General features: G+C 37.7%; 1 protein-coding gene across 4 annotated transcripts in view; it reads left to right on the top strand.

Annotated features, from left to right (window-relative positions):
* Positions 1-18,811, top strand: part of LOC124643720 — a 74,969-nt gene that overhangs the window by 27,968 nt on the left and 28,190 nt on the right. The window lies entirely within an intron of this gene.

Here is an 18,811-nt window from a genome sequence, read left to right as displayed (position 1 = left end):
TAGTTAACGGACTTTCATGCAGTTTTCACTTGCATATTGCTCTGTCCGTCCAAATTCATGCTCAACACTTTTCTCAAAACATGATCCTCATTCCTTCGTATCACATGCCTGATACCTCGACAGACGGTTTCAACATACAGCTTCTCGGTTACCGGTCAAAATTAAACTCATTGTCTATCGGTGGCCATAAGCCTCCACCAAGCACGGGGTCTTTGGATTCCCGGGTCTTCAAGGGCTGGTTGGTGATTGATACACGCGTACGTCGGAGAGCACGTAAATGGTCCTGCGCCTGATCTCTTTCCGGTGTTGTCGGATTGTCGTCCCATCGGGCTATGAGAGTGAAGGAATAGAGAGTACACCTGTGTACAAGCAAACGCGATACTTATAAGATAGTGTCTTGCGAAATACGGCAAATTGAGACACCAATCTTAGCTTCTTCTTCCCATCCTGTTACCAGGTAAGTAAAGTAGTACCATATCTCCAATAGTTAATCGACTGCGTCTTATTGTCGTATAGCGCATAGTTGTCTCAAGACGGTCCAAAATGGCTTTTTTGGTTTAGAAACTTTCACAAGTCAGCCCGGAGTCTGGAACTTGGCGGTTTTGTGTTTGACCTTTAGCAAATTATTGAAGCTTTATCTCAGCCTATCATATCTTCAACTGTAAATCGTCGGCGACTCATCGATTACAGTATAAAACATGAATATTATTGTTGAGCGTTACGACTTACTACAAGTTAATACTCAGTCATAACATTAAACATATACTGTAAACCGTGCGTTTAATTTGAACGTTTGTCTGTAACATTGACCGTCTTATTCTTTTAGGGTTAAGATTATATGTTAAAGGTTACCCGGTAGGTATTGGATTGCCCGGGTAACTGGGTTGAAGAGGTCAGATAGGGCAGTTGCTCCTTGTAAAGCACTGGCATTCAGTACATCCGGTTAAACTGGAAGCTGACCACAAAATATTTGGGAAAAAGTCTCGGAGGATGAATGTTAGTTAGAGGTTATTTTGACATAGTTTTAAGACGTTTCTCGCAGTTTTGAGCGTCCCGAGGTGACGACTGCTTCTTATAATTAATAAAAAGGCCAAGTGCGAGTCGGACTCGCGTACTGACTACTCGTTCTATATGTATCTGTAAAACGGACAAAAATCACGTTTGTTGTATCGAAGACTCATAAAGTATATCCTAAGTAGTCTTTGACGAAAATCTTTTAATTTTATTTATTCATACATTTTATATTTACACATTTTATATTTACATTTACTTAAAAACTATTCTATTGTCAAACCTTAAACTAAAAGGCATCGAAACATTCGTCCCCATCGCTGTCGATTGGGAGCGTGCCCGAGAGGCTGGCAGCATTAACTTGTTGGATGGCCATGCTGATCCTTTGTCCGAGGTAATAGCCAGCCTTTTGGTCACGAGAAGCGTCAACCAGCTGCCTAGAGAGTTCTTTAGATAGAATGTGGGCATTCGCCCACGACCCGAGGGTTTCAACCCCTAACGCTTCGAAATTATAGTTGCCAACAAGGCCACTATATTTCCGTCGCTTGAGGTTCTCCGCGGCCGCAGCGGCAGTAGCAGCACAGCATGCAGGACTTGGAAGGTGTGATGGCGCAAGAGTATCGACATACTAAAGGCCTACCCATCTTATTTTTCCCATGTATTATTATTATGCTAGGTTTTTATATTTGTTATATTCCGTATTATATACATTCCGTTTAGTTTAGAAGTTTGTCGTGAAAGAGTAACAAACAACAACACAGTTGATCAAATATCACGCTGACTAACTTTCACGTTTATATTCTTATTTTTAAGGTTCCCTACCCAAAGGAACACAATATATTTCAATAATTTTGCTGCCCGTTAATCTGTCACTTAGCTGTTTCTCATGAACCATCAGAATACACAGAAAACGGCTAGTTGAACATAACTGTTAAAATTCGAGATTTTCCCAATAGAATCTTCTAGAAAAACGCCCAAAGACTTTACTACTTAATCGCTGGAGGCTTTAAAAAAAATTGCGATTGCCATTTACACGGCACGATGATCATATCGATCGAGTATCGAAACCGGTATGTATGTACGAATTAATGATTCCATTTAAATACTCTATTTGAAAGCGGGCAACGCTCCATTTATTCCGTGTGTTTCTGAAATCATTTTGCTGAAAGAATGTGGCCTTAATCAGTAACTTCTTCCTGGGACTTCGAGGGTCCATTTGGGATCGAATTTTGGTGTGAAACGCGTCAGAGTTACATACTTTCGCGATTACAACGTAGTATAATTTAATTGGTGTCTATATTAGTAGAAGTCATCATCATCTTCCGAGCCTTTTTCCCAACTATGTTGGGGTCGGCTTCCAGTCTAACCGGATTCAGGTGAGTACCAGTGCTTTACAAGAAGCGACTGCCTATCTGACCTCCTCAACCCAGTTACCCGGGCAACCCAATACCCCTTGGTTAGACTGGTGTCAGACTTACTGGCTTCTGACTACCCGTATCGACTGCCAAGGATGTTCAATGACAGCCGGGACCTACAGTTTAACGTGCCATCCGAAACACAGTCATTATTCTATATTAGTAGAAGTGATCAACATTAATTGATGAACGCTCTATGTCTGTCACGAAATTGTATTTTATGAGCCGTGATAGACTGTTGAAATCACAGATGATCTATTTTATCGTTGTCGTTCTAACAACAAATATTAAAATCTATAGGTAACAGGAATATATAGTTAATAGTAACATAGGCCACTTCTTTCAGTTTGCATAAATATATTTATTTATTTCATGTTACAGAAAGCTTACATGCTTAAAACACAATTAAATAATAGGTATATGTAAGTAGTACTAATTGCTAATTACCCGTTTTCCCGCGGTTTCACCCGCGTCCCGTGGGAGCTACTGCCCGCACCGGAATAAAATATTGTCTATGTTACTCGCAGATAATATAGCTTTCTAATGGTGAAAGAATATTTAAAATCGGTCCAGTAGTTTTTGCGTTTATCCATTACAACCAAACAAACAAAGTTTTCCTCTTTATAATATTAGTATAGATTACGTAGTAACTAAGTATTATAATTATATATAATTATATATTATTATATATATTATAATTATATATAAGTATTATAGTAATCTGTGATATAGGCTCCTTTTTATCCATGTTCTGGAAGGAATTCCCTCAAGACACAGGTGAACCCAGTACAGTAATAAACCAGTTCCAATTAACTGCAATATAATTCATCGAGGCAACCGTAATATGTTGCATTATTTACAATATACACTTATCCGTGTTAGTTAAACTTAACTGGCAGTTAAAATACTTAACTGTTGCTAATTTTATTGTAGCGTTATTAAATTAAATTGAAAATAATCAATAGGTTCGAGTTTGAAAGTTTGCTCAGGTACCGATGGTCTACATTACAATACTTATAGGTAAACTAATACATATGAAAACAAAAAACAATACATAAATAATCAAACAAAATAATTACTAAACTAATACATCAAAATCAATTTTTAGTCTATTTGTTGACACGAATAGGCAAAAAAATCGGTTGCGTAGTTTTGAAGATTTAAGCGTACAAAGGGACATAGGGACAGAAAAAGCGATACTCAACCTGACTCTCGAATCTAAAGAGACATACGTTACACTTGATTGCAAAAAAACAGACACACACAAAGTTACACTCGATGGCAAATTACACTGGGCAGCAACTTCACTGGTAACAAGTAGGTAACTAAGTAGGTTACCGGTTATAACTGGCTGTAGAAACATGACATGTTGGTAATTAAATAATTAACCGCTGGGTAAGTGAGTCGGTCATCCATCATATAGTGTATTTACAGGTATTTATTCTGTGGAAAGTTGACACTTTATATTAGAGGTAGAGATTATAAGTTAGTGGAAGAGATTTTAGGGTTCCGTACCAAGTTCCCAAAAGGTAGAAGTGGGACCCTAATAATAAAACTTCGCTTGCGTCTGTAACGAGTCAGATTTCTTCTATTGTTGTCTGTAATAGCTTCCTAAAATATATGTTTTACTGCTTAGCTTCTGCCCACGGTTTCACCGACGTCCCGGATGGTGACAAAAACTATCCTTCTCCCGGGTCTAAGCTACCTCCCCCCTAATTTTCAGCTCTAACGGTTCAGCCATTCTTGAGTTAAAAAATGTGTAACTAACACGACTTTCTTTCATACATATAGATTCTATATAGTTTCATATTCGTCAGTATTTGTTGTTATACATAAAGGCAACAGAAATACATGATCTGTAAAAATTGCAATCGTCATTATCCTGTCTGATGACAGCCGACAGCAAGGTCTTAATAACAGTCTCGTTTTACCCTTTGTGTACTTAAACACTAAAAACTTCGATTCCAAACACATACCAAGGAGTGTCGAGTTGCCATGGTAACTGAGTTGAGGAGATCAGATAGGCAGTCGCTCCTTGTGGCACACTGGTACTAAGCTACATACATGCCTATACATACAGCCGTAGTTTTGCAATTAGAGATTAGAATTTAACATAATTTATATAGACCTAAAGTCAAAATTTAATCTGTAATCGCAAATCAATAGATAGGTTATAGAATCCAAGGATGGATAGAGAGGAAGACCTAAGAAAAGATGGATGGATTGCCTGCAAGATGACATGAATAGGAAGGGAGTGAGTGTCAGTATGACGAGTGACAGGGAAAAATGGGACCATAAATAAAATTGGGAACAGGGCAGGAGGAAGAAGAGAAGTTGGGAATACATCATTAGACTGGAAGCCGACCCCAACACAGTTGGGTAAAACCTAGACATATGACGATGGTTACAAATGCATTTAACTATAATCTGCGCTCGTGTATGCATTAAACAATTATGACGCTAACAGATCACTCTTTCTAGTTAATTATAATTATTATTTAATAGATCCACTTATTGTTAAACGTTATTATTTACGCCCCATTACGAGATGAGGCGCAATAATTTGCGCACGTGTGTCTCCTACGTACATAATTAACATAACCTACAATACAAATATTATAAAGCTGAACAGTTTGTTTGTTTGCTTGAACCCGCTAATCTCAGGAACTACTGGTCCGATTTGAAAAATTCTTTCAGTGTTAGATAGCCCATTTATCGAGGAAGGCTATAGGCTACTTTTTATCCGGGTTCGTGCAGAGGTTCCCATGGGATGCGGGTGAAACCGCTGGCAGAAGCTAGTCTGTGATAATATTGCAAAAGCGTAGGTAATCGGTCATCTATACTAGTATTATAAACCTGAAGAGTTTTATATTTGAACTTGCTAATCTCTGGACCTATTGCAAAATTATTTCTGTGATAGCCCATTTATTTTTTATCCGGGCCCGCCAAGTAGATCCCACGGGAGGCAGATTAAACTGTAGGCAGAGTCTAGTTACTCTAAATCATGACCCATGAACCGAACAATTTTAGGACTTTTTTTATATCTGACCCTTGAGTTTATTTCGACGTTTTTTCAAAGTCAAAGTCAAATCATTTATTTCATTTAGTCCTTTAAAAGCACTTATGAATGTCAAAAATCTATACTTATAATAAATCTGTAGAGAGGTCAATTCTGTACATTGAATATATTTCCAAAATAACTATTAGGGGGTGATTAGTGATCGATACTGATGCCAAAAATGCAATCAGTAAAATTTTTGTCTGTCTGTCTGTCTGTCTGTCTGTCTGTCTGTATGTTCGTTATGGAAACAAAAACTACTGGACGGATTTTAATGAAACTTGGCAAAAATATTCTTCATACTCCTGGGCAGGTTATAGGATACTTTCCATCACGCTACGATCAATAGGAGCAGAGCAGTGAAGGTAAATGTTGGGAAAACGGGAGAAGTTACTCCATTTTTTAAGCTTCCGTCGCGTGTGCAGCCTTAATGGTTACAGCTACACAGAAACAATGTACGACGGAAATATTCTTCATAAAATTATGTAAAAAATATCCCATGGCAGCATATGTCTATCTTTTATGGTTCACTCACAATAACACGTAAAACTCTCGGTAGCTTAGCAGTTCGGAGCTTTCTGATTATATTTGTCTACTATTTCGTTTATAACACTCTCACTCACACTAATTAAACATAGTTAACAGTATTATCTATTAATTAAAAAAAGAATGATTTAAATCGGTAAAGAAACACCAAAGTTATACATGAAAAACGGTAATAAGCCACCGCGCGCGAATACTGAATCACGTACGCTATAAGGATCATTTTTGTGCAACGGTCGCCGCGCTCGACGCAACTCGCGGCGCGGTGGCTGCGCGAGCTTCATACAATATTTGACTGTTGGTGCGATTGATGCGAATAGACGTTCAGAGCGTTCAACCTTATTGCGCGACTTTTAGGTTTTAAATAATTTATTTTTAACTTTCTTTTGTTGTTATTTTATAAAATAGGTTGGTACCTATTAGTTATTTTTGTGTTTAAATATTCGTTCAAATTACAAATTATTAATAGTTTACATTTTATTACTTAAAGAAGCAGTAAGTACGCATAGATTTACATAATTGGAGGGGCTGGTGTTTATTATTTCTTCCTCTCTTTGCACAAAGTCCGACTCTAAGGCGGACGAAGTCGCTGGCAGAAGCTAGTTATAAATAAGGTTGATTCTAGTTGCCCATTCCAAAAGTAATTTCTATGGAGAAGAACGGGCAAGAAACTCCATGGTTACTCTTTTAAAAATAATAGGTATCTTCTCAAGGTAGTCAGATATGAAATGTTGTACCTTGTTTTAAATATAACTTATTTTAATATTCAGTATGGTTTCTTGGTCAATAATACCTACTAGTTTTCTTAAAAAAAAAAATACATTCTTGGTATCATGTCAAGCAAAAAAAATCTCTCACAGAACAACTTTTCTATTTTTAGCCAGCCAAATTCAATACTTTTTCCTGTTTACAAAAACTACGATAGCAAAACTATTTGTTTTTTCCTAATGACGAACAAAAAGTGATGTAGTACGTTATCTACTAATAATAAAATATGTAATTCAATCTGTCTGTCTGTTGATAACGCGCCCATGTTCGGACGAGCCGATCTGAACTGGTCAGTGGTCAGTTATTGTGACTGTTAAACGAAAGATTTTATTATCAGACTCATTTATTCAAACTTGGCTGCAAAACGGCTCTTTTTGAACGTCAAGGTTTACAAAAGACAGACCTCAAAACGCCCCTCTTGGCCACTTCTTATGTGATTTTGCTGGAAAGAAGAAGTGGTGCAACAATCTCCATCATTCGCCTAGACTTTTTGAGGCCTTTCAGTTTAGCGGTATGGAGCTGAATACCAGTATTTTACATGGAGCAACTGAATATCTGACCTCCTCAACCTAGTTAACTGCAACACGATCTTTATCGTTTTAGAATTCCTGGCTTCTGATTACTCATAACGACTGCCAAAGATGTTCAAATGACAGCCGGGACCCACTAGTTTAACGTGCCTTCTAAAACCCATGGACTGACTGCATCAAGCGTTATTTAAACTTAGCATGATCAAATCGAAACTTTGTTTTTGGTGCCACGGCGGCTGATCTCATAGAAGGAGATCAGCTAGCTGCGCAGGACATATTATAGTGCACGAGCATGTGCTTGGACACAGGTGCACTCACTACCTATTCCTTCACTCTCATAACCCGATGGGACGGCAATCCGACACCACCGGAGAAATCAGGCGCAGGACCGACATTAACGTGCTCTCCCGTGCTATCGTAATAATGACGCATTACTATAATATTTATACAAAACGTCAGGAATGCGCAAATTTGTGATATTATCTGGCGGCCATTTTTGTTTTATCAACACGTTTTTATATGCTGCGTGAAGCGGCGCCAGTGACGTTTGCGGCGGCTCAATTTGTAAATCAGAAACCCATCTAGAGTTTATAATCATCATCATAATTCCCCTGCCCTTATCCAAATTTATTAATTGTCTTCTTTAATACTTCTCTGTCTGCCATCATCTCAGAAGTAACATTATTTCTAACCATATCGTCTTTCACACAATCCATCCATCGTTTCTTTGGTCGTCCTCTTCCTTTTAATCCTTCCACATCAACAGCTCCTTGAGAAAGTTTACTTTTTAGTTGCAAGTGTTTCTGGAAGGAAAACATTTTGAGGAAAACAGGATTTTAATATCTGAAACTTTGGCTTTATCCTGGCGGTATAAGTAGGATGCGGATGGAAACACTGGAGCAAGATAATTGAAAAAATATGGAAAAATTACAATGGTTGTAGCCCTAGATTAAAAACCAAAGGGTAAAGTGTCAACATCTCGAGTGTGAGGTTGTGGGTTCGATTCCAGGTCAGGCAAGTACCAATGCAAATTTTCTACGTTTGTATGTACTTCCTAAGTATATCTTAGGCGATTATCACACTGCCCCGCATGATGCAGCGTAGTGCGTGGATGCGTTTTTTTCCGTTGTATGGAAATATCTCCGTTTGTATGGAAAACACGCATAGTCCAACACACTGAAAATGCATCCACGCGCGTTCATGCGGATCACGCACATACATGCGGAGAAACACGCACCCCCGCGCGTAGGTGCGGGGCGAGACGCAAGGTATGGCACACTGAATCCCGCAGTGCCGCGCGTGATTTTGAATGGGCGTGACGTGTATATTTGAAAATGGAACTCTATGAGAGCCGCCGTGCGTGAATCTACTAAACGCACCTACGCGCGTAAGTGCGCGAAAAACCCGCACGATGATGCAGATCTGCACTCCCGCAGGAACGCGCGTAGGTGCGTCGACACGCAAGATGCAGCGTGATGCGGGGCAGTGTGAAGATCACCTTAGACACTAATGACTGTGTTTTGGATGGCACGTTAAACTGTAGGTTCCAGCTGTCATTGAATATCCTTGGCAGTCGTTACGGGTAGTCAGAAGCCAGTCTTACCAAGGGGTATCGGGTTGCCCGGGTAACTGGGTTGAGGAGGTCAGGCAGGGCAGTCGCTTCTTCTAAAACACTGGTATTCAGCTGAATCCGGTTAGACTGGAAGCCGACCCCAGCATAGTTGGGAAAAGGCTTGGGAGTTGATGGTTGTGGCCCTATACTCCACACTAGGATACTGCGAGTTATGTAATATAAAGTTTGATTCTAACACACTGTCGTTTTTCTTTGAACTTAAAATAACTACATATTGATAACACTGCAATGCAGACGTCAGTTGTTTTTTTCTTTTCTTATAACACGTTGGTTCAGAAAAAGAGTCGAGTTAAGGTACGTTTTCAATGCCAACTGCTGACCGCACATGCCGCGACTGCATGAAGTCGGCCGCAGCTGCACTATTGGTTTGTATGTGTTACGTGAAACCGTTTTGGATCGAAGCGGCAGCAGCACGTGCAGTCGCATTTTTTTTTTATCAGAAACCATCAAATGACCTCTCTCGCTGTTGGTTTGCAGCGTGTGAGAGTGTCAGACTCTTACTGACTAAAACCCAGCATGTTCCTTCTTAAGACCTCTATGTACCAGGGCCGCGGTAACTCTTTCAAACAACCCCGCAGCCCCGGACGTGCAGTCGCCCTTAGATATCAACCGTCGTACCACAAAAACTTTTAAACGTCAGTTTAACACTTGTCTAATAAAATGTCAGATTATGACGTTGAAATAAGGTCCATTTTGCAGCCACACTTTTTAAACAAGTGTTCGACACATGTTTAAGTTTTTGTAGTAAGACCACAATTGTGCGGCATATGCGGTCGGCAGTTGCAGTCAACAGCTAGTATTCAAAACGTACCTTTAAGACTGTTTATGTAGGGGAAAATCCAGGTAGGTTTTTAATTTGCGTAATGGCAACATTGGTTTTTCATCTTTTTGCCGTCTGGTATGTTTATTGCTAATTTATTTTTGTAATGTGGCTACTTGTTACTATGAGATTATGATGCGCACACGATAAAAAAAGTTGGTGCCTACATAATATTTTGTTTTCACTTACTTAGACGTTCTTAAGGATGTTATTTTATGTTTTTTTCTGTGCCTACTCAGTTATTTATAGAATATATGTTACAAAATCATGATATATTTATAAGCTTTGGTATCTCATGTTGTTATGTTATGTTAGATTTCAATCAATTAGTTTAATATTTTTTACCGGCAAAGAGATCTCATGAATCGTGATAGATTAATTGAATCCACACATTATATATTATTGTCGTCGATGTAACTAAAAATACTGATAAATAAATACAATAAACGTAACTTTTGGCCATTTTTTTTTTTCAAAACAAATTACCGCGAGTCTGACTCACTCTACGCCAGTTCTTATCAAACCAAAAAAAAAAAAAATTTATTATCAAAATTTAACCAGACGTATCAAAAGTCAGTCGTTCAGACCTTTATAGACATAACAAATACCAAGGAAGCTGGTTATCAATGAAGATGACTCCATTCACAAAACGGTTGACAAAGAATCAATTGTTGGTAGGTTGGTAGTGTTAAATCGGTCCGGGAATTGACATTGTACAACGAACACGAGATGATACGGGCTAAACACGCTTTTATTAGGTCGACCTGTATGTAACTGTGTAATGGAATTTATGGTCCAGGTTAAATACTTATACTTACTATATATATAAATATACTTACTATATATATACTTACTAAATAGTTACTTATCTAAGGTAACAAAAACCATCTTCCAAGGATCGTAGCGCCATGAAATGCCGTATGACAATGCAATTGTACCTAGTAAAACTGTTCTGATGATGAAGCCGGAAGGTATGAACTGGAATGTTTTTGTTTTTGCCATTGCATTGCATTTACAAAAGGGTGTTTATCTACCACTTTATTCTGGCCAGTTAATAAATAAACTTATCGCAGGTTAAGCAACGTTTGACACAGACATTTCGTCAATGAGGACCGTCTATAAAAATGGTAAGATACTCCGTGCTTTGGATGGCATGATCTTGTAGGTTCCGGCTGTCATTTGTACATCATAGCAGTAACGGATAGTTCAACCAGAAAGTCTGACATCCAGTCTTAGCAAGGGTTACTGGGTTGAAGAGGCCAGATAGGCAGTCGTATGTAAAACACTGGTATTTAGCTGCATCAGGTTAGTCTGGAAATCGATCTCAACTTATTTGAGAAAAAACCGCGCAGATACTCGAATACTCAATTCTTTATTAGCATTCCATATAATGTTATAGAAGTGGAACATTTTATATTTATAAAATAGAAACAATGTGGGAAAACAATATAAGGCACAATGATAAAACCTAACCGATACCTATCTTCATTATTAATAATAAGTTTTTTCCACAGTAAGTTATTTAGCACAGAACCGGGGATTGTCCTTGGGTACATTTCTATAGTGTCAACAGGGATAATCGTCGGTTTTGTGTCACCATCTCATTAAAGTTGTCTCAAAAAGGCTTCAGCGTGTTCGCTTCGGCCCGACGTTCGCCTTTCAAAAATCCGGGACTGTATGTATAGTCCGATAGACAAATACCTACAAATAATTACTTTATTTGTATAGAAATAGTAAATAGAATAGTTTCATATTAAACTACATTAATTTACAAATCAATCTAACTCAGTTCAACAGTTCTGAAAATCGCATCCAAATTGCTTCAGCCAAACGTGAGATAATTGCGGACAAACATAAATACGTACATACATAATATGTATAATATATATTATACAGGTCATACTGAGAACCTCCTTTTTTTTAATCGGTTAAAAAGTTTTCCACAATAAAAATAACAAAAATTACAGCTATTTAAAGACCAGATGCATTTTCACGGATCACTAGAGTCCACCCCCGTATAGGGGTAAAACAATTTACTTCACAAATTAGCTAAGGGTGAACAATATTAGTTTGTTCACTCAACTGTGTGATTTGGTCAAATATTTAATGTTTACCTTTAAAAAGGGGTGTATTTCATATTGGACAGGTGTAGTTTTCGTTGATTGTTCAATGGTGGGTTGGATTCCAGGTCAGGCAAGTACCAATGCAACTTTTCTAAGTGTGTATGTACTTTCTAAGTATATCTTGGTCACCAAAGGCTGATAAAAAGGTGAAGGAAAACATCTTAAAGAAACCTGGACTATGTAGTCTGAAATCACCAACCCGCATTGAGCAAGCGTGGTGATTAACGCTCAATCCTTCCCCATGTGAGAGGAGGCCTGTGCCTAGCAGTGGGACGATAAAAAAGGCCGTACAGGACATAAATGGTGGGTACTAGCTTTTGCGCGTAACTTTGTCACCTATTTTTACCCGACTAATAAGAAGTTTTTCCCGTTTTATATGAATTTTTTATCACCTCACAGAAGCCAGTAAGTCTGATAACCAGTCTTTCCTAGGGGTATTGAGTTGCCCCAGAATCAAACTGGGTAACTGGGTTGAGGAGGTCAGATAGGCAGTCGCTCCTTGTAACGGCTTCAAAACTACTGAACCTATTTCAAAAATTCTTTCACTGTTAGAAAGCTACACTCTTCCCGAGTAACAGGCTATATTTTACCCCGTAACGAGCTGTAGTTTTCCCGGGACGCGGACGAAACCGCAGGAAAACGGCTAGTATTATACAATATTGTTTACGAGACTCATAAATTAATTCTAAGTGCACCACGATTACAATCCGGTCAAGGATATAATCATTATATTGCAAAGATAACCTCAGTATTTTGAGACCTATTCAAGTTATAATTATAAATTGTTTACGCAAAATTAATGCTGATAAACTTTATAGAGTTCTTGGCTACGCTTAACGCGGTCGCTGTGTGGATGGGTGACCATCAATGTCTCAGCGAGTTTCTCCGTGTTGGGAGGCACGTGAAATTGTGGGTTTCGGCTGTCATTTGAACATCTTTCTCAGTCGTTACGGGTAGTTTGAAGCCAGAAAGTCTGACAAATAGTCTTAACAAGGGATATGGAGTTCTCCGGGTAACTGGATTGAGGAGGCATCCGCTCTATGTAAAACATTGGTATTCAGCTGCATCCGAGTGAACTAGTAGCTGACCTCAAAGTAATAGAGAAAATGGCTAAGAAAATGACAGGAGAATGAAGAGATGATAAGAGAGTCATAATCTACCGGACACAAATGCAAACAGAACAGACATGCTCACTAAGAGATAATAGCCAAAACCTAAAAACATCCAAAAGAAACCTCGTTTAGCAAACCTCAGAAATAAATTATTAGTGAATCTCTCTCACGGTTCATAGGATACAGCCTAGTGACAGATAGACAGACACCAAAGTCTTAGTACATAATAGGGTCCCGTTTCTTACGGAAGCCTAAAAACATTACACGGAAAATTTTACTTAAACCTCTCCCCCAGGAATTGACATAACGACCTCAAGTTCAACATCAAATAAGATACACTAATTAATATCAAAATATATAAATATTTTGCCAAATAAAAGTATAATTAGCACAATCATGTTGGATTGCCTTGACCCAAAATATAGTTTCATATCAAGCGTGTGTGAATAGGTATTTAATTGATAATGCCTATTATATGATCTGTTATATTATGTCTTATTAAATAACTAGATTGTTTACGCGGTTTAATTCGAAAATTAACGAAAAAGCTATTGGGTATCTAGATGAAAATTAAAATACCTTTCTTTATGGGAAATCATCAAATGACCCCTCCCGCTGTGGGTGCAGCGTGAGGGAGTGTCAGACTCTTACTGACTCAAACCCATCATGTTCCTTCTTAAGCCCTTTATGTACCAGCGCCGCGGTAACTCGCGCGAACAATCCCGCAGCCCAGTAGATGTTTCCTAGGCATTCACCCGTGTCCCGAGAGGAGTCCTTCCCGGCCGCGGATAAAAAGTAGCCTTGAGTATTTCTGGATAAACGTACTATTGCTATTTAAATCCTTCTCTGTGTGAGAGGAGACCTGTGCCCAGCAGTGGGCTATAAAAAGGCTTATGATGATTGGCTACTTAATATTGAAATATATTTTTTCAAATCGTTACTGCAGCTTACAATATTTCCTCCTTAGCCAATTCAGTAGCTTTACAATCATTTGTTATATTTAAAAACTCAATTTGTGATTTTCAATACACATACAGTCTACTTTTCTACTGAGACTGGAGCCTGAGAAAAGACATAGGCTGTTTTGTTTTCTACCCACTGCAGGCGTTACGAAGTGGTTTTCTCAGGACGAAAGATTAGCTGAGAACAGCTAACTTCAATACCTCTAAAAATGACTAAAACAACGTTAACCATAACCAATAAATTAATTACAATTTTTCACGACATTTCTGCATTCGCGTCGAGAACGAAGTTCTCAGGGCGTTCACCTACTCCTTTCACTCGTTCATATTCATTCAATCCGTGTCGATGACTTCGGACCATCTGTACTTATCTCCAGTTCTCCCGGGTTAAGATTTAATTGTTTTTTATAACGTTATTAATTATGTCAGTTTTAATAATAATAATTAATATTGTTTGATTAAGTATTCAGGGCAGTGATTGGTAGGTATTATCTTGTGATGACTTCCGTCTGCTGTTTTACCCGCGTCCTGAATGAACTACTTTTTACGCAATAAAAGTAGCCTTTACAATATTCCCAAAAAAAGGCTCTAGAGACTTCTTTTTCTTCCCTTCTTTGGATTTCATTTAAAATCACAACAGATCTTAAAACTGTGCCCTATGGGGTCTATATTGTTTCCATTTTATAAAAAGTAACACTTGTGTAACAAAGAATACAAATAAAGAACTGATTATTCAAAATATACCTAGTTATTTTTCCATTTATGATATAAGTAAATATTCGTTATTTAGCGCTGAAGTGCCATCACGGGGGTATGATGTCCGTATGCTCAGAATTCAGAGAGCTACTTCCCGTACCAGAAAATCGGACTTCTATTGGTAAAATAGTTTTTGCAGTTTCGGAGCCTTTAGGGCACAATCAAACAACAAAAAATGTCATCTAAATTATATTAGTTAGAAGTATAGTTATACCTACCTACGGAACCACATAGCTTGCCACATAACTCTGATTTTCCCATACATTATGTACCTACTTATTAATCCGAAGAATTCACAAATACCTACATAATAAGTATAGTAGCCGTCACGCGTTGCAAAAACTATAATATTTATGTAATACATACGGTATCGTAGACATTTTTATTGGTGTTATGCGCGTGGGCAATATATGATGACATTCTTAAGTTGATTAGAATTCCGTTGGTTTTATTGTTTTCGCGTGAGTATGCTGTCATTGAACATCTTTGGCAGTCGTTACGGGTAGTCAGAAGCCAGTAAGACTGTCATCCAGTCTTACCGAGGAGTATTGGGTTGCTCGGATAACTGGGTTGAGGAGGTCAGATAGGCAATCGCTCCTTGTAAAACACCTACTCAGCTGCATTCGGTTAGACTGACAGCCGACCTCAATATATGTAGCTGGGAAAAGGCTCGGGAGATGAATGCAAAAGTCATGCGTAGTTCTTGACTCCTCTGACTTACCTACTGACTTCTGACTGCCAGTAATGACTGCCAAAAATGTCGAAATGACCGGGACCAATATAACGTGCCTTCCAAAACACGGAGGAACTCGTCACATCAAAATGGTCGCCCATACACCGACTGCGCCAAGCGTTGCTTAACCTTATGATCAATCCAGACCTTTTCGGCTATTACTTACCCACGATCTTCCTTCAAAGACATAAGCTTACAAGGAAAGAATATAATATACACACAAGATACGCTCAAAAGACATAACCTTTTCTTTGTCTCATAAAAAAGGCTTTACAAAAAAACGTTAGATAGCATTTCATGCGCACACGCACGAAGAAGGGTACGGAAGAGTCGCATGAATGCGTCAGAGTCAGCCATTGCGTGAAATTCTCGATCATAGACAGTATAGATCGACTGTCAAACAACGTTACTTGTGCTATAGTGTAAATAAATAGCTTTTTTTTTTAATTGTGCGTTCGTTTTGAAACGAAGAAGTATTTTAATCGAAGTATGAAAGTGCGATTTTGAAATTGCGTTATATGTGAGTGCTTTTCCGAATATTTACTTTACCTTATATTTTGTGAATAAGAATTTAAAGTATTTACTATGTATGCTTGCGGTGGGATATACAATTTAACTACAACGATAACCGAACCATTTTCAGTTGTCAAATCGCCGATGTGACCAATGCGCGGCAAGTATACGGCTGGTTATGGTTTGATTATCGTTATAGGTAAATGGTGCGACTCTTCCTTAATATTATTTAGCTGAAGAGTTTGTTTGTTTGTTTGATCACTTTAATTTCAGAAACTATTGGACTGATTTGAACAATTATTTTAGTGTTATATAGCCCATTTATCGATGAAGATTAACTTTGCTAGTTAGGGTTCCGTACCTCAAAAGGAAAAAACGGAACCCTTATAGGATCACTTTGTTGTCCGTCTGTCTGTCTGTCTGTCTGTCTGTCTGTCTGTCTGTCTGTCTGTCTGTCAAGACCCTTTATCTCAAGAACGCGTGGACGTATCAAGATGAAATTCACATGAAATGCTCAGGTCTGTTGTCCCTTTAAGCTGTGAAAATATCAAGCTTCTAAGCCAAGCCAATCAAAAGATACAACCGATTATGTCGATATTTTCAACAAATTCTCGACACTCGCAAAGGAATCAAAACCTACAGGGTACTTCCCGTAAACTCAGAGTCTTGAAATTTGGCATGAAGTATTGTCATATAATGCAAATATAGGAAAAAATACGAAAATCTCATTTTTTTAGTTATATAATATAAAAAAATATATTTTAATAAAATGAAACTTACTACCTTATTTCTCACGAACGAATAAAGGTATCAAATTGAAATTTATACCAAATACCTAAGTCTATTGTCCCTTTAGGCAGTGAAAAAAACAAACTTCTAAGTTAACGCGATCAAAAGATACAGCAGTTATACCGACACCTTAGACGAATTTCTGTCACACGCTAGGGAATCAAAACCTACAAGGTACTTCCCGTGAACTCAGAATCTTGAAATTCGCCACGAAGCAGCGTTATATAGTACAGATAAAGGAAAAATTGCGAAAATGATAAATTTGAAGTTACATAAAATATTAAAATATTATTTTTGCTTACACGACATAAAATATTTTTTTAATAATTATAAACTTACTAACTACCCTTTTTTACATGAACGCGTAGAGATATTAAAGTTGAAATTCATATCAAACACTTCTTAAATATAATTGCCACTAAACTATGAAAAATTTTAAATCATTCAAAGGTCATTGGGCACCTTAGTATGAAAACCATACCCACGGCGGATACGAACGAAATATAGCACAGTATAATGATAAAGGCTCTGATTTACTATGGCATTAGTCGCATCTATGTGAACCGTGAGAATCTAGAGAAAATCAGGTGTAAACATCAAATATTTTCCTCATTTCAATGGGGAATTTAAACGACCAAATTTGACGGATTTGAGAAATCATTTCTTTGTAGTGAAAGAGTATACTCGCCGTTTATTTCCATTGTCATCAGGTCAGGATCTGATGATGGAAATCCTGAGAAATCGAGGGCAACTATAAAAAATTGTAGGCATGCATAGGATTAAAACTTGATTCTCAGATGTATGTCTGGTGATACTATCAAACAGTGAAAGTTTAGAGCTTACCTGATGATGGAGACGTGAGAAAGTCGAGAGAACTCTATGCATGTTTAAAAAAATAATAGATCCCATTAGTAGTGAATTCTCATCACCTAAAATAAAATAAGCTCCAACACAAGGTTACGTTATAAATTGTAAAGGAGTTCCCATAACTATATCTGATCTTTGCTATCGATCCCACAATGGCAGTTAAACCTATCTATGTGGAAAGGAAAGTCTTCGCCAATACGAATAAAATAAGCCCAAACACGTGGTAGTTGCAACATACCGTTCAGGAGTTCCCTCGACTCTCTGTAGTCTCCATAATCAAATCAGCTCCAAACCTTCACTGTTTACAAGTACCCTCAAAAATACACTCACATGTCTGGTTTTGACTCGATGCGTGACTACAATATTCAAGAGTTGCCCTCGATTACTCAGGGTTTCCAGATCCTTTCTTTATGAAAAGTCTTTAACAATAAAAACTAGCATTGCAACCTGTAAAATCCTCTGAAACTGCTTGTCTATTATATTTTTCAAACGATCCTGGACATTCAAAGAAACGTCATACCATTATCCACGATTTAAAACTACTTTGATTCATGTCCGCCACTTTTTACAAAGCGGGTCAGATATGCCCAATGACCTTTAAGACATAATTAGTTATTTTCAATCAGATTTCTGAATGATGACTATAAAATGTTGTATATAAATAACTTTAATAAAATAACTTTTACAAGGTACTGGCCTACTATTTTAGTTATATTATAAAATAAAAAATATTAGCTATTTTGACTCTCACGAAATTACCATAACTATGATTGTTCTAAACTGAACGGTTGGCGCGAGACTCACTTTTTATCTAACCAGGATTTGTACGGAACCCTCGGTGCGCGAGTCCGACTCGCACTTGGCCGGTTTATTTTTTAATTAAAGTGCGTGCAATAGTTGGCATGCGAGTGAAACCGCATGTCTAGTTAATATGCTATTTTGTTATAAAAATAATTATAAAACTTTCTGATCTTATTTTTATTGAAAAATCGATATTCCCAAAATAATGGCAATAGCATCATAAACAGTGTCTGTCAGTGTTTATTTACTTTTTAACAAACGGTTGAACCAATTTTGATAAAATCTGGCATGTAATAAGATCCCACAACACATGGAAAACAAAGACATTTTTATCCGGGTGGGGAAAGTCATTCCTTCGGGACGAAAGTGAAAACGCT

This window comes from Helicoverpa zea, chromosome 28 (genome assembly GCF_022581195.2).
Source record: "Helicoverpa zea isolate HzStark_Cry1AcR chromosome 28, ilHelZeax1.1, whole genome shotgun sequence".
Classification (NCBI taxonomy): Eukaryota; Metazoa; Arthropoda; class Insecta; order Lepidoptera; family Noctuidae; genus Helicoverpa; species Helicoverpa zea.
This window is presented reverse-complemented; position numbering and strand designations above follow the sequence as displayed.